Source organism: Ambystoma mexicanum, chromosome 4p (genome assembly GCF_040938575.1).
Source record: "Ambystoma mexicanum isolate Mex_15411 chromosome 4p, UKY_AmexF1_1, whole genome shotgun sequence".
NCBI classification, from domain to species: domain Eukaryota; kingdom Metazoa; phylum Chordata; class Amphibia; order Caudata; family Ambystomatidae; genus Ambystoma; species Ambystoma mexicanum.
This window is the reverse complement of record NC_090927.1, coordinates 1,063,989,522-1,064,006,300: the sequence shown is the minus strand read 5'-3', so window position 1 is coordinate 1,064,006,300 and position 16,779 is coordinate 1,063,989,522. Positions and strand designations below refer to the sequence as shown.

The 16,779-nt window shown below is 51.1% G+C and overlaps 1 protein-coding gene across 4 annotated transcripts in view; it reads left to right on the top strand.

Annotated features, from left to right (window-relative positions):
* Positions 1-4,392: 4,392 nt before the first annotated feature.
* Positions 4,393-16,779, top strand: part of CEP43 (centrosomal protein 43) — an 816,584-nt gene continuing 804,197 nt past the window's right edge. For all 4 annotated transcript variants that reach the window (XM_069606648.1, XM_069606650.1, XM_069606649.1 and 1 more), the window contains exon 1: positions 4,393-4,503. The gene's annotated coding sequence lies outside the window, so the exon portion shown is untranslated. The remainder of the gene's footprint in view (positions 4,504-16,779) is intronic.

Sequence of the window (16,779 nt, the reverse complement as noted above, 5' to 3'; positions counted from 1 at the left end):
ACCTACACCTAGATGGCCCATGAATCCCTCCAGACCAACAGATGCCCCATACCTTTTACAGACCAACACCAATGTGCCTCCACCCATCCACTGCAGATCCCTCCCCCCACAGCAAGATGCCCTCATGCTGCCCTCCATACCCACACCTAGATTGCCCATCCCTCTCCCCAGAGGCACACCAACATGCCCCATACCTCCCTCCAGACCCACACCAATGTGACACCACCCTTCCCCCAGACCCACATCAATGTGCCCCATCCCTCCCCCCAGACCCACACCAATGTGGCCCCATCCCTCCCCCCAGACCCACACCAATGTGGCCCATTCCTCTAGACCAGTGGTCTTTTTAGGCCTAGCCCTTGCCCCACCTCCACCAGGCAAAATGTGGGCAGGCCGGTCCCTCCCAAAAATGCAAAATGGACAGTAAGTCCAAATGGCTATGAACTATTGTGCACCATCACTGCACCCTACTCCCAGTATAGTCCATCGGCTCCCCCACCTGTTCCCATCACAGACTCCCTCATCCCACTCCTAGCCCAGTCCCTGTGTTCTACCCACCCCACCGCAGACCCTGTGCGCTCCAAACCTTGATCCCACCACTATCCCATGGCTCCCGCCCACCCTGCTCCCACCACAGTCCCTGGGCTCCCATACCCTGCTCCCAGCACAGTCCCAGGGCCAGTGGTGGTTGGTGAATTTTTATAAGTGGAGGGGCATAAATATTTCCACCAGATATGCTATAGCGAGTGAGTGCAAAAAGGGAGCCGGAATCAATCAAGTGGGGGATGGGGGCCCTCCCCATGAATTTTTTTTAAATAATGGGTTAAAATGTTGCCTTTTAGAGCATACTTTCTAAAAAATGGCTAAAAAGCCAAACAGTTTGCCATTGGCGTTGGGGGAATCCAGGGGGCAGCTATTTTTTAGTGGACCTCTATGATAGATGTCCAGTAAAAAGATACCATCCCTATCCCCTGGGCCCCACAGTGCCTAAAACAATCAACATGATTATGTGTGTATGCAAGGTGCTGGGGTGGCCAAGGGGGGAAAGCATGGTATTTTTGACTGGACATCTATGAGAGCTATTCAGTAAAAAATTAAAAAATAAAACATCTTTGTCCCTTGGAATCCACAGCGCCTCAGGAGAGCTGATTTTGGGAGGTGGGTAGTGGGATTGTGCAACGAAAGCATTTTTGAAATGCCTTTGTTGTATAACCCTCCTTCCCCCTCTCGAATGTCAAATGTAAACCGGGTTTCCCTTTGACAGATCAGCCAGTCCAGGAGCACTCCCTCAACTGGAAAAAGCAGCTGAGGGAGTGAGCAGTGTTCACTAGGCTGGCTCCTCAGCTCTGCCATAATAGGTGAGGGAGCCATTGGGTGGACGCCCCCTTGCCCATTATAGATGGGTGGCCAGGCTCGGACTGGCCTACAGGGCGAAGCACGTACCAAAAATGCTAAATGCTAGTGTAGGTCAGTCAAAATGGGCCAATGTCGCCTAGTTCAATGAGTTACTTCACTATGCAGCTAGTAGTTTTGACCATTGTTGCAGAATACATATTCTTTAATATCACAATTTGCTTACATTTTAACAAAAAACACCCCCTTGGGTACTAATCAAACAGTCAGTGACTAAAGGAATGAATATCCATTTGGAACTGTGGGCCACTTTTTCATTGGTGCCCGAGACCGTTTTATGCTCCAGTTCGACCATGTGAGCCGCCCCTGCCCATTTCCTCCAATCTAAAAAAAAGAAAAGACAAAAATAAGATTTTTTTTTCTTTTACATTTCATGCTGGGCTCTGCCGCCCCTCTGGGGATGCGGGCGTGCCCCACAGTTTGAAGACATCTGTTCTAGACCCACACCAACGTGCCCCCTCTCCCTCCAGACCCACACCAAGAGGCCCTATCCAACCATTCAGGCCGCCCCAAGATGCCACCACCGCTCCCTCTAGATAAATACCATAATGCCCCATTCTCCCTCCACATAGCAAGATGTCCCCTCCCCCTTGCAGACTGACACCAAGATGCCCATGTGCCCCTCCCGAACCACACGCAGATAGCCCCAGCCGACCCCCTATAAAACCACCCATCCCAAACACATGCTCATCAAATATTAAATTCCCCTTATTAGCCCCTTTCCACAGTTAAACACTGCCATCCACTGTTCCTTTTCTTAGCCCTCCATACCCTTCACGTTGAATAGATGAACATGATTTTTCAAGTAAATGCAATTTTACTACTCCCCGTCTCCATCTGGTGTATTGCAGGAACTTTCACGGTATCCAGAATAAAATACCCACCTTAATCTCAGCCAGCCAGGACCATGCAGATTTTGGCTACTTTCCGCTCCCTCATCTCCATCTGGTGCCTCATTGACTCTTGCAGGAACTTTCCCAGTATCCAGAATAAAATACCCACCTTAATCTCAGCTATCCAAGAGCAAGAAGATTCCGGTTGCTCTGCCAGCTGAAGCCTTCATGATCTTCGCTCACAAAAATTGCTCACAATCACCACAATGATGATGTCCGACTCCTCTTCTTGTTGGGGTGGTTCCCAGAAACCGGGAGTCAGTGATTTCCATCTAAATAGATGATGCTCGCCAAACTTCCCACAAATGCTGCTACAGACCAACCAAAACAACAAACCTCCAATACAAGGAGACTCACACCAAAATACACCCACCACACCTCACACAATTCCCCTACACAACACCTCATCAAATACTCCATCGTAAAGCCAATAATACCCAAACACTTCTCAGCCGCCCCAACTATAATCATTTTCTCAGTCTTGCTCTGCATTTGAAAAGAACAATTAATAACCTCAATCATAAACAACAAAAACTTCTCCTTCGTCATCACCAATAAATCACCACCAGTGGCTGCACAACACCATCCACAGGAACAACCAAAGGGGCAAAAGCCCATCCCCAGCTAGACAAGCATTCTCAACCCGATCCACAATAGCAGCTGGCAACAGACTCTGCATAAGACATATTGTGAGACACTCTCTCAGACTGCACCTGAACCTCATGCACATACACAAGACACCCCTTAAACATAACAAAGTGATCCCCACCACAGTTCCTACAAACAAGTATGTCTCACTTAAACACATCTTGTCATCGTGGCCACTGCCACACTTCACCCAACACTGCTCACCTCTACAGACACCAGCCACATGACCTAACCTCTGACACCGAAAATAATGCAAAGGAGGGGGCACATATTTCACCACCTGGAACCTCTCATAACCAATACACAAAAACCGGGGCACTTCCACAGACTGAAACAACACCAAGACAGTAGTAAAAACCACTGCTCCATCCCCAATCCTAGGACCTACGCACCCCAACCACACCAGCATCTAGACCAAATCGGTACTAGGCGGAAAACACCACAGACCACCCCCTTACCACCAGCCACATGAACAGGCGGTACAGAACACACCACCAGAATCACCACCACCTTGTGTAAATGCAACACGATCTCTTGCTGCTGAAAAGACGCACAGCAAACCAAAAGCTTACCCCCATCCACCTTACAGATAGACTGCAGTGAATGAGCCAATTCCTCCACTGAAATCATAATCTCAATCGGGCACACCTGTCTGGAATCCCAACCCTCCACATTACTTACCACAAACACCACAAAAGTTTTCTCCTCCAAAGCACCAACACCCCCTACTCGGCACATAAGACCCAACGCCAAAGACCACACCTACCACACCACCGTCCACATCTCCCACCACCTGAGAACAGGCTCTGCCTCCTCATGCTCCAACACAGAGTACCTCGAAGACACAATGACACCATTGATCCAGAATCACTACATCCAGAGTCCTACATTGGCAAAAACGAAAATCCGACCCAATCCACTACTCCCTGCAAATTCCTTTCACGTGCTCCGTCTGGAGTGACCACTCGCCTAGACAGATCACGCCATCATCGTGACTACTCGAGCACTTTGGCTCCCGCCACAAAATCGGCTTCCCGCCATGGTCTCTTCCAGACCTCAGTCGTCCGTGCACGTTCCTTCCTCCTCCCTGATTGCCTCCGTCTCCCCTGCCTATCCCGGTCCTGCTCTGTTCGCACTCCCCTCACTTCAGTTCTGAAATGATAAACAAAAACAGTCGCTAGGAGGCCGTGAAAACGGACGTCAGACCCTACGTGAAGGGTAGGAAACGTGCCCAAAGTCACGTGAAAAATAGTAGGCGGGGCGTTGCTATGGTACGTTTCTCGGATGCCAACTAGACACTACTGTCCCTGTGTGGCATGGAGTCCTCCTTCCTCCATGAGGCTCTTCCTAAGCACGTAGACGTCCTACGTGAAAAACGTCTATACATGACGGCCTAAAGGCGATTCAGAAAGTGTCGGCCAACTTTTAAACAAACACAAAATTGTATCAGGTTTCATAGGGACTTTAAATGTGTGGTTTCAATTGCTAATGAAAGCAACATAAGCCTCTCTTTACCAAACGGTATTTTTTAGTTTCCAGGCAGCATCAGGTGAGTGCATCCAACTCATGTCATTAATTGTATCTGCATTTCTTTTAGCATCCATAAATTCAGTTCATTCTAACCCTTTTTTGTTATATTGGTAAGAGGAGCCCTTTTGCAATCTCTGGAAATGCACGTTGAAGGAAGAGGTTGCAGCTGAACCTGTAATTTGTTGTATTGTACTCATTACATGTTGAAATTAAAACCTGTTGTAAACATCAGATTTTTAAATTACACGGGGCAGCTTGTTGGTGTTGTAGGCACACCAGTGGCTGCTCTGAAGCTCATTTACGGTACAGTTCAGGCTCTGGAATGCTCGCCGACGCATTAACTGCTGTGCAGCTAGTGCACAGACCGTGGTCTTGTATATGTGTACATGCCTCTAAAAAAAACTTCACCAAATACATTATACATCAATAAAACTCCTTGCTTTACAATCTAATAAATAAAGTAGTATATTAAAAATAAATTATATATGATGTATTTTATTTGTATCACACCCATACACAAGTGTTTCAGAGCACGACGAGGCAAGGGAGAACAAAACATTACCTCCACGTCCACTCTTCCTCGTCCCAGTACTTACTTCATGAGGCACCTGCCTCCGACACAGGACCTTCTATTTCTTTAAATCTCTATAACTCCTCCCCCACATCCATGTCACTCAGTTTTAATTTTTCCTGCCTCCGGCAGGTTGGACTTTTTCTTCCCGGTGCGGGGCACCAGGGAGCACTGATTGCTGGCCCCCTGGGGGGGGGCTGTGTGGCGGGGCCCTCGGCTCCCTCGGGTGCGGCGCTGCTCCTGGGCCCCCTGCGGGGCTTGGGGTCACAGTTGAGCTGGATTGCCTCGCTCGGTTCTTTGCTGGGCTCCGGACCGCAGCGTGAGCATTGTGTCCCGGGTCCTGCACGGCCCCGGGAAGGTAAGGAGAGGGGAGGACTGGGCTTGATGTTTTTCCCCTCTCCTCCTGTTTTGGCTGTCTTGATTCGACTTGGCAGTATGGGCTAGCCTTCCCTTTTGTTGTGAGGCCTCTCTGCTTCTTGTCGTGGGGTGACAGTGGCAGAGAGTCTTTGGGAGTGCGGGGGCTCTGTTCTGTCGCAGGCATGTCACATACCACCTGCTCCTCAGACACACGGCACAGGATGCACCGGATGTTGGCTGCATTATCTGGGGGAAGGTAAGGAGAGGGGAGGACTGTGCTTGATGTTTTCCCCTCTCTTGCTGGTAGGACCATCTTGACTCCTTCGAAAGGCCGTTACCTCGTGCTCTGTGTACACATCTTTATTGGAAATGATGGCAAGCACTTGGCAGTATGGGCTAGCCTTCCCTTTTTGTTGTGAGGCCTCTCTGCTTCTTGTCGTGGGGTGACTATGACAGAGTATTTGAAAGTGTGGGGGCTCTGTACTGTCACAGGCATGTCACATACCACCCGCTCCTCAGACACACACAGCCCAGGATGCACCGGATGTTGGCTGCATTCCTTGCGTGCTGCCTGTGAATACGGCACAGATTTGGACACGTCTGCAAGCGGCCGGAAGGGTACCGGCCTGGCATAGTCTACACTTCGGGTTCGAGTATCAGCGGTGCTGACTCGGTCCTTCAACCTTCCTAGACCGACGCATTGGAACGATCTAGAGCATGGGGCTACCAGCTACTGGATACAGGGCTCAAGCCACCTCTCAGTCATGTGGCGTGTTAGTGGTGTGTTTGGGTCTGTGCTAGCTATGGACGCAGACTCCTTGTCCTGTCCTCTTCCTCTAAACTGCGCGAGGGAAAGTCGAAGGGAGTTGATTTGCTTTTCCCTTGTCCGGCATGGGATTATGGAAAATGCATCATGGAAGTAACGGCCATGCAGGGGGTTCCCAGTGTCTCTTCTTTTAGGGCCTAGGTCCTCCGGTGCCGACGTGTTGCTTTCACGCCTCCTCTCAGGCTTGTGGGAAGTGATAGGGCACATGGTGGCACATGTCTGTGCTTAGAGGGGTTCTCAGAGCCCCTGGTGCCGGTGGAGGGGGATGTCACTTCAGTGGGTTTTCCAGTATAGGCATACCTCAGGTAGGGGGTTGCCTTTGATGTCAGCTATCCGGGATGGATTGCTTTGCCCCGCTTTGTGACAGTACTCTGCCCTTTTGACGCCAACCTGGTGCTCCTCTGTCAGCTGAGGGGGCCATAGTCTGCTGGACTTCTGGGCTGTCCAGTATCTTCCTTTTGATAGGTCAGATCTTTTTGTGGGCTGACAAGCATGCTGTTATATTGTGGCGCAGGCCTGTTTCAACGTCCTGTGATTTCCCTCTGGTGCAAGTGCAGTGACTGGCGGTTTTCCCTGGCTCCTCGTCTCTATCTTCTCGGAGGTGTATGGGACCGGTGGGGTTCGGCTTCCTGGGTAATGGGCTCCTTCTGGAGGGGGTATCAGTTGCTGTTCCTGTCTCCTCCTGTCCAGGTTTGCATGGTTAGGACTTTGGTACCCAGCTCACGGTCCAAGTAGTTGGCCATGGGATCCGTTCTCTCCGAACGGTTGTTGTGGGTTACCGTCTTGCCCGTTCCTCTCCCTGTTCAAGGTCAAGTTTTCTACTTGCGGGTGTTCCTGGTCCCTATGCCTTCTAGGATGTGTCACCTGCTTATGGGTCTCAAGACCCTGCACTGCTTGTCCGGACGTCTGGGGAGAGCGTACTCTGGATGTTGTGCAGGGGGGGGGCGCTTGCTGGCTGTTCTGGGCTGGGTTCTCAGAAGGCAGTATGTTTTGGCTCGCCTGTTGCTGAAGTTACGGGGCACGTGGCGTCTTGCATGTTTTCCAGTTCCTTGAGCCCGTCTTCGGTTACGTCTCCTGGTGTCTTATACTCTCTCCCACTGGCTCCCGACATCTCAGTTTTCGTAGTTTTGTTTTCAGTGTCCCCAGCGCTGCGAGTGTCCCTGCTATGGTGGCGGGGGGTTTCAGGTCTACAGGCTGAGGTGTGCTTGGTCCTTCCTCCTGTGGCCTCTCCTACTACCAACATCAGCAGAAAGGGTCTACATTGGGGGTCCTCTCAGCTCAAGGGTTGTGAGATCTGGGGAGAGCCGGCGATCATCCAATTGGCAAGAGTTGTGCCATTGTCCAAGCTCTGGTGTACTTCGAGGAGTTGCTGGACGGTCGGCGGTTTTTGGTCCGATCGGACAATACAACGGCATTGGCATATGTCAACTGCAAAAGGGGTTCCGGCCACTCCTTGAATGCTCTGGCAGCACTGATAGGCACCTGGGAGGACTCTCATCTGGTGTCTCTGGTGGCCTCACGTATCAGAAGGGTGGACAATGTTCAAGCGGATCTTCTCAGATGCCGGTTTTCACTCCTCTGCGGAACTGGTCCTGTTGGCCCAGGTCTTTGCGGTGACCTGTGTCATATTAGGGTCCCTGGTTCTAGACCTGTTTGCATCCCCGGCCTCAGCAGAAGTTCCCCTCTTCTGCTCTAAGTTTCAGGCTGAGGGGATTGGGGGATGGACGCCCTCTCTGTACAGTGGCCTTGGGGTTTTCCTTTATGCCTTTCCGCCTATTCCCCTTCTGCCCCGGGTGGTTTGGCGCATCAGAGTGTCCAGGGTGACTGTGTTGTTGTTATCTCCGTTCTGGTCACGCCGGAGTTGGCTCCCCTCTCTGTTGGAGCTTCGGTCCTAGGAACCTTGGCTGGTTCCGAGGTGGCCGTGTCCCCTTCAAGGGGATCTGCGGTTGGAATTCCACCAGATGCAATGGGCGGTGTGGCTATTGCTCAGTCTAGGTTGATATCTCAGGGGTTCTCAGATCCTGTAGTTGGGTCCAAATGGATGCTCTTAGACCCTCCACTCTGAAGGTGTTAGGCAGACTCTGGGGCCATTTCCGAGACTGGTATGGGCGGTCTGGGATCCCTCCCCTGCGTTCTGGCCTCTGCTATCCTTCAGTTCCTCCAGGAGGGGTTTTGACAGGGGCCTGGCAGTTTTTCCAGGCTTTGCTCTCAGTGGGCCTCCATGAAATTACTTTTGGGGGACTCTGACGGTCACTTGGATGGGGAGGTGTTGGTGGGGAAATTGATCCAGGGTTTTTCTTCTTCCCGTCCTTGTGCTGATGAAGGGCTTTCCTCGTGGGATCTCCCTCTTGTATTACGGTTCCTTCACGGGCCTCCTTTTCAGCCCATTTCCGAGATTGATATCAAACATCTTACACTGAAATCTGCTTTTCTTATTGCCCTCACTTCTGCCCGTAGGCTTGGGGAGATTGGGGCTCTCTTATGTCACGCTCCTTTCCTGAGGGTGCTGCCAGACTCGGTGGTGCCGGGGTGTGGTCCGATGTTTCTCCCTTCAGTTGTCTCTCGGTTTTCACACCTCTCAGTGTCTGGTTCTCCCTGACTTCTTTCATGATCCAAGAACGCCTGAGGAGGTGGCTCGGCTTAACATTGATGTCCGACGGGACGCGTTGGAGTATTTGGCTTGGTTTGCTTTTTCCACCAATCTGATAGTCTTCTGATTGCTTGTGGTCCGGCTGGGGCTGGGCATAAAGCATCTGTTGTTTCCATTTTCCGGTGGTTCCGGGTTGTGATCTCTAGGGCCTATGTGGCTTCTGGCCTGCCTGTGCCTGCGCACAATCAGGGGCGGTCTGCCAGGGGTTTGGCGGCTTCCTGGGCCGATGCAAGGAGGGTTTTTCTCTGCAAGAGATTTGTATGGCTGCCGCCTTGGCTGGTCTAGGCATTTTCATCAACCGCTATGGGTTGAGTTTCTCCCACTCGGGGGTTGGTTCCTTCGTGGTTGGAGTTTTGTCTGTGGGGATGTGATTTAAGAGTTATTGTGGGTGTGTTTTGCTGCACTGTTTTTGGCTCTGTGTCTCATTGGGACCTTTTCCCCGTTGCTGCTTTGGTATACCTCATGAAGTAAGTACTGGGACGAGGAAGAGTGGACGTGGAGGTAATGCTCTGATTACTTACCGGTAATCTTCATTACTCCTAGTCCTACTCTTCCTCGTCGCAGTACTGACGACCCTCCTCACCCTCCCTCCGGAGAAGGTCCCATGCTCCGGCTTGGTAATATGAAACTGAGTGACATGGATGTGGGGGAGGAGTTATAGAGATTTAAAGAAATAGAAGAAGGTCCTGTGTCGGAGGCAGGTGCCTCATGAAGTAAGTACTGTGACGAGGAAGAGTAGGAGTAATGAAGATTACCGGTAAGTAATCAGAGCAATCTTACTAGGCCCAGTGACATTGAGAGCGCACATGTGCAGGGGGCAGGGAAGGAGTAGAAAGTGCTGAACACATGATCAAAAACAACCACAGTAAGTGCTGACAGCAGGAGTCTGATAAGCAGGAAATGGACTGTAGGGTTGCAGATACAGACCCAAGTGCAGAGGTTGCCAGGAAGCAGTTTGGATAAGCAGTTGGGGGGAAGAGATCTGGGCCAAAAATTGCTGAGAACCAGGTGCCAACTCCAGAAGCAGAAAGAGATCAGCAAGGGAGGGGAAGAGCGAAAACAGAAGCAAAGAGGAAGGTCTTGAGGTGCTTTCGGAACTGAAGATGGTTCTCAAGTTTCAGAGAGGTAGGGAGGCTGTTCCAGAGGGAGGCCCCAGCCGAAGACAGATCTACCCCCCACCTCGTTGCTTGGAGAAGCGGCTGACCCTGAGGGAGTTGGAGGTGGAGGAGCAGAAAGCTTGAGTAGGAAGGTATTTCCGAAGGAAGAGTTTATGGTATTGCGGCCCTAGAAGGCCTTGTGGACAATGCAAAGGGTCGAAGATTACCCCAAGGGTCTTAGCCTCACAGGTGGGAGCAGCGAGAGGGCCAAGGGAGGCAGGCCAGAGAGATAGGAAAGGAAGGTGCAGACGTGCCAATGAGGAGGATCTCTGTCTTACTGGCATTGAGGCAGAGGTTGTTGGCGGCACACCACTCCTGGATAGCAGACAGTCCGAGATTAGAGAGTGAGAAGAGGTGGCAGAGGGGAGCCTGAAACAGAGCTGAGTGTTATCCGCATAGCACTGAAAATTGGAGCAGAGAGCAGCAATGCGGTGGGCCAGGGGGGCCAGGTATTGGTTGAAAAGCCAGGGAGAGAGGTTATACCCCTTTGAACACCACAAATGGAGAGAGGGATAGAGGAAAGGAAGGACCCAAGTTGGACCTGGGAGGGTCGGTTGGAAAGGAAGGAGGTCAACCAGACCAGGGCCTGACCAGTGATAGCCAGGTTGTCACGAAGGCGGTTGAGCAGGATGGCATAGTTGACCGTGTCAAAGGCGGAAGAGAGATTGAGTAGGATGAGGACAGATGGGATATTAGAATCAAGGTTGGAGAGCAGGTCTTCACAGATGTTCATGAGGGCAGTTTCTGTGCTTCTGGCTACTCTGAAGCCCGACTGATTGTCATGGAGACAACCACCAGAATCGGTGTGAAGATTAAGCTCGGAGATGGCCAGCTCTTCCAGGAGTTTGCCAAGGAAAGGAGTGATAGAGATTGGGTGACAGTTAGCCGGAAGGGAGGGGTCGGCTGTGGGTTTCTTGAGAAGAGGGTGCACAAGAGAGCGAGTCAGTGGGGAGGCGAAGGCGCCAGAGGCGAAGGAGTGGTTGCAGAAGTCGGCAGGGCAAGAGCAAGGGTGTCTAAATGGTCCTTGATGGTTTTGGACGAACAGGGAAGAACCTGTTTTGACAAGACTTTTATAGATCAGACTTGTCTGGAAATCTCGTCGGGAGTAAAGAGGCAAAGAGAGAGAGGGAGGAGAGGCGGCTGCAGGGGGGCAGGAGGTAGTGGAGAGAGAAGAGGGAGGAGGAGGAGAGGACGAGAGGGTTGAAAGGATAACCTGGGTTTTGGAGATTAAATGAGAGGTCCGGGCCGTGCAGAGGGCCTGGGAGGGGACAGGTGCATGCAGGAGTTCCTTTAGGGCAATATGCTTGGGAGGGTCACACGTAACACTCCTTTTTCATATCGAACAAAGACAATGTTGAAATATAAACTGATCCATCCACCCGTTACAGAACGACAATACTTGGACCACTTGGGAACTGTAGAATAGAAGAATCGTAGAATAGACCATTGATGCATACATAGGGACTCTGGTAGTTGCAGACATATAGCACATATCGGACACTATACTCAGCGGGTGACAGTCGCGGTTGGCGAACTGCTTGTTGAATGTTGGCAGTTCTACTACATTTTACAAGACCCTTTATTAACCTGGGCTAAGTGGAACTGCACCCACTGAAGGACACTATTGTCTACTACTGGCACTACCTAGAGATTACCGACAATCTGCAGGAGCAGAGCTTCACATAGATATTCTTACTGAGACCACTTAAGGCATAGAAATAACATGCAGGCTCACATCAAAATACAAGTTTACTGAGTCCTCTTTAAGCGTTTGCAGGGCTGCAAGCAGCCAGTTCAAACTTGCACTAGTATCAGTTCAGGACAGTCAATGGCACAGTTCAGCGGCCGGCAAAGCCGCACCCGCGGCTACATCAGCTTAGTCAATTGATGATGGTGCAGGCAGCAAAACACTGGTGGTAGGGCATCTATGCTGCGCCACGTTCAGGCTCAGTCCCTTGGTGTTGGGGCAGGCAGCGAGACGTGGGTAGCAGGGTGTCTATGCTTAGCCACATTCAGGTTCCCCCAGGCGGGAATGCTTCTGGGTGTTGACAAGGTAGTGGGTGGTAGCATGTTACTCACGCCCTTTCTCGGCTGCACAAGCACCCTCTCAGTAGAGGGCCACGCCAAGGTCAGGCCAGCATTATGATGAGCCAGCTTCGGAAAGAGGTTGCACCACGCATCATACGGGATTCACATCTTTGGTGCGGGGCAGCAAGACCTTGGTGGCATGGTGTCTGGGCTGAACTCCCCCAGGCAGGAGTATAATCTTGCATGACTTGAGGGGTGCAGGGGGGGCCCGCTTGTCTGCCGGGCCATTGCAATTGGCGCTCTTCCCAAGGCAGCTGAAGGCCGCCTTTATCTCCTGCCTGAAGGAGGGAGAGACCATTTGCTCACAGTCGCCCAGGCAGGAGTCACTGCTATAGATGAGGCAGCAGTCCTGGCCAGTTGTCAGTTCTACCTTCCTTTTTCTCTGGCAGGATTATTGGGCAGTTGATATCCTAGTCCAGGGGCAGGCAGAAACCCACACCCGGGGCCCACATTAGCTTGGTCCATGGATGGTGCGGCAGGCAGCGAGACACTGGTGGCATGGTGTTGGGGGCCTTGCCACTTCTTTCGCTCCTCCAGGCAGGAGATGTTGGCAGGACGCTTCCAGTAGAAGAGGGTGCACAAGCACTCTCCCTGGAGTTGCAACCCTCATGTGATCTTGCAGTTCAAGTTGACTGGACACCTTCAGTACTTCCTGGCAGGTCTGTACTACCACGTTCCTTTCCATAACTTAACCAAAATTTCCTTTATTTCAGTGCCACATATCTGTGTAATGACATGTTGTGCAGCTGTGAGACACTCAGTACTGGGTTGGCCAGGATGTCTGGCATGTGGTGCAGCCTTTTCCTACTTTGACGCTCTTTTGACAAGAGTATTTTATATTTCACCGCTTGGCAGCCCGGGTTGACGCTGGTGTGATTAGACGGTGCGGCCTCAGCTACGCTTCCACAGTGAAAGCTCAGCACAGAGCCTACACATTGTCACTACCAGCTGGCCTGGGATTTGCAGGGACCATCTTCTTCCTGCTCTGACATGGAGCATATCACAAATCGCCACTGAGCAGCCCAGGATCCTGTCTTTACTTTCCTAACTCTGAGTATTCTCCTTTTCACCGCCCTGCCTGGGATCGATTATTCCTTTCTTTTCCACTCCGATCCTGAGGCGCTTTGTTATTTTGACCGCCGGGCGACCCAGGATTTGTCCCGTCTCCGGAGCAGTGGAGAACATCGGGGGGAGTGGAGTGGAGGGGGGGTGGAGGGGGGAGGGGGGTGTGCCGGCACGGAGAGTTTGCTTCTTTGTCCACTTTGTTCTGAGCGGGAGCACCTTGCCCTTCACCCGCTCCGACATGGAGACATGGAGCTGCCGCAGTGCTTTCCACCAGCGGGCACTTACTTTCGAGTTGCCCTCCTGGTCTGTGGTCATGCGACGGCGGGGGCAGTGTGCGGGGGCAGAGGGACGGCAAGCCACGCGTACAATGGACGCACGAGGCGGGAACTCGCCTTCTTGCAGTAGTGCTGATATACCTTCTTTGTTGTGGGAGCGTCTTTCCTTTTATCTTGTCCCAGGGGGGACACCTCACCTGCAACAGGGGTGTTATATGCTGCACCCGTGGAACCGGCATCTTCGCCATCGACGGGAGTAGGCAAAACTAATACATTTGATGACAGCTGCCGCAGGCTGACCCTCACCCTGGCTGCACGAGCACAGAGGGCCGCGGCCAGGGAGAATCTGCCAGCAGGGTACTGAGCATGGCATTCACTCCACCTTTTTCATGGCGGTGGATGCCGCTTCCTCCTTTTCCCTCCACGGGCAACCGACCATGCTGCAGGGGTTCTTTTCCCTCATCGCCATTATTGTGGAAACGGGGGTGGACACACAGCTGGCCTCCTAGGTGCTGGGGGGGAGGGGGGGAGCACACTGTTATGTTGCCAGGGTCACTCGAACCTATGGTTGTTGCAGGGCAGGGCCCTGATGGCCGTGAGGGGCACAAACCTGGATGCTGGAAGCATCCGAGATGGAGGACGGCCTTCCCCAGTGCACCAGGCTGATCATGGGGGCCCAGACCAGCAAGAACTTACAGGACAGTGATCAGTGTTGGCCTGCAGGCCAGGGCCGTAGGACCGTGATCACACGGTATGGGCCTGCAGGCCTGAAATGAGAGACGGAGTCGGCAGTTTCATTGTTAGTCTGCAGCAGCTCTGAGGCTCGTGCATGCATGAGCTCCTTTTATTAGCTTGGGCCATGACCCATCGTGGCCCATCTTAAAAGGGCAATACACTGGGGAGGCGGGTCACCCAACATTGAGCTGCCTCCGTTGTAGTAGATGAACACTGTTCATTCCTAGAGAGAGCTTTATATTAAAATACGAGGGTGCCACTGATGTAAAACTTTCCCTCCGAATTATAAACCGTGTTTTATCTATACCCACAACGGAACTAAGATCGACATTTCATAAACTGTAACATTAAAATACGAGGCTTTGGCTGAGGAAGCCGTTACAATTTATGAAATATCGAGCTGCGCTCCGTTGTGGTAATGACAAGTTACCGCGTATAAATGTTGCTTAAGGTTCCCTATAGATTCTGTCCTAGTGATGAAGAATATCCCATTTTCTAGATGTTGTTCAGCAGATTAAGATATGAAACTTCACAGTCCCTGGTGCCGCATCTGTGTTTATGAACCACCTATGTGCATCTCACCCATACTACTGATTGAGGGGTTGTTACACACCATTAACACTTCCCCATTAGGTTCTACGCTTTTTTGTCAATGTTCTATTCAAGAAAGAGCGAACACAGTAAATTCAACAGTGATACTCCCTCGTCATATACAGCCACAGATACCTTACATAAATCAAGAAATGTAACCTTTCAAATACAATTTTCCATCAAAGAGGCACACATAGAAAGAACCACTAAGAGCAATAAATAAGGAAAGTCGGTGGGTACAAGGTGTCTGTGACAGACAGCAACAGGAACATTGACAAGATGGAGCACACTGATGCAACAAGCGTTAGCAATGCAAACAGTTTGGGCTTGCATGGGAAAGACACTTGCCAGGCAATCGTTTTGGTATTAACTGACCATTGATAGTTGCAGGTGCAAAATGGTGCGAGTATTTGGGCATCTAAGCCATGCCCGGCAAGTGCCTAATATTATACACAGGTCTTAACAGGACTTCAACGAAAGAAATGCAGAGTGCTTATAAATGAAGTGGTTGAATGCAGACCTGGCTACAACATTTTTATTACACCAGTTGCGTGTTTACAGCACCAATTAAGTAATTAAGAGCCTCATCACAAGTTGGGCGTAGCGGTAAAAATGCAGCGGTAATGCTATTACCGCTGCATTACCGGTCCGCCCAACTATGAGTTGGGCAGAAAGTTGGGTATTCCCCTACAGCTCTGAGCTGGGGGTAAATCCGCAGACTTTCCGCACATTTTCGGTGAAATTACGGCAGCGCTTTTAGCGCTGCCGTAATTGCACCGAAAATGCCCCATTGGGTCCAATGGACCCAATATAAATGGGGACTTGCCACCCCACTGCAACTCGCTATGCAGTGCTATTGGCATTGGACCGAGTTGCGGTAACGCTATTTGCGTTGGGCGGTATCCCGGCGGCTTAACCACTGGGATACTGCCCACTCGTGATGAGGCCTTTAGTCCCAAAGTCACTGGCTGGCACTTTAGCAAAACGTTTGATGGTAAAGCTTGATCAAAGCGAGCTCAGAGTTCCCGTGAGGGGGAGTTTTGGGCGGGAGGGGTAGAAACTGGGTTAGCATTGCCATAGGTAGTCAATAGGTGGGCAAATAGCCAAACAACATCTCAGAATCCGGGGTAGTTGAACTCGTAGTGTTGTAGTAGAGTTCTTCCTACCAATGTACCCCTCTCGGGACCCAAGGTGAAACCCAGAGGAGTCAATTAGTCAAAAGATGGAACACCAGATGAAGGACCAGGCCCTGTAAGGGAACAATGGCACGTCTGTAAGTACAAGGAAAATCAACTGTGCAAGAAGTAGCAGGGCATTCATCTTTAGACAAGAACTGGTGAAACACTAACCTACAGTTAAAGTTTTTCGAATCTGGTTTAGGAGGTTTCAATTCCCATCAGAGAAGTCTTCAATGAAATCACTAAAGAAATCAAGATGCAAGATCAGCTAAGTAACAATTCAAAGAAATCAAGGTAGAAGAATACGATCAAGAATAATGACTTACCAGGATGACTTCTGTTAGACTTGGCACGAGGACGATGGACGGAAACGAAAGTCTCTAGTTCCAGAACTATCCTGCCGGACGCCTAATGACCTGAGTGCCAAGTAATTCCAGTCTCCAGTTCGTGGCTCCTTGAGAAAATACACTGGTGCGGTGTGGAGAAGTTTCAATGAAGGCAATCCAAACAGGACCTAAAGAATGCAGCGTAGTCGCAGGTAAGAGCAAATGTTCCAGTTGGTGAAATGAACACGTACGGATTTATCAGAGGCGTTCCGGGTCTGTTAATGTGCGGGCAGCGAGGTAGCAGTTCAGCAGGCAGAGGTATTCTCAGAGGCGTTCTTGGTCTGTTAACGGGCAGGCAGGGAGGTAGCAGTTCAGTGGGCAAACAGCAATTCCTTTACAACGGTCTGGGTCGGGGTTGGGATAACGAGAAGGCAAGACAAGCTACAAAACACAAGAAATCAATACCGAGCATCAAA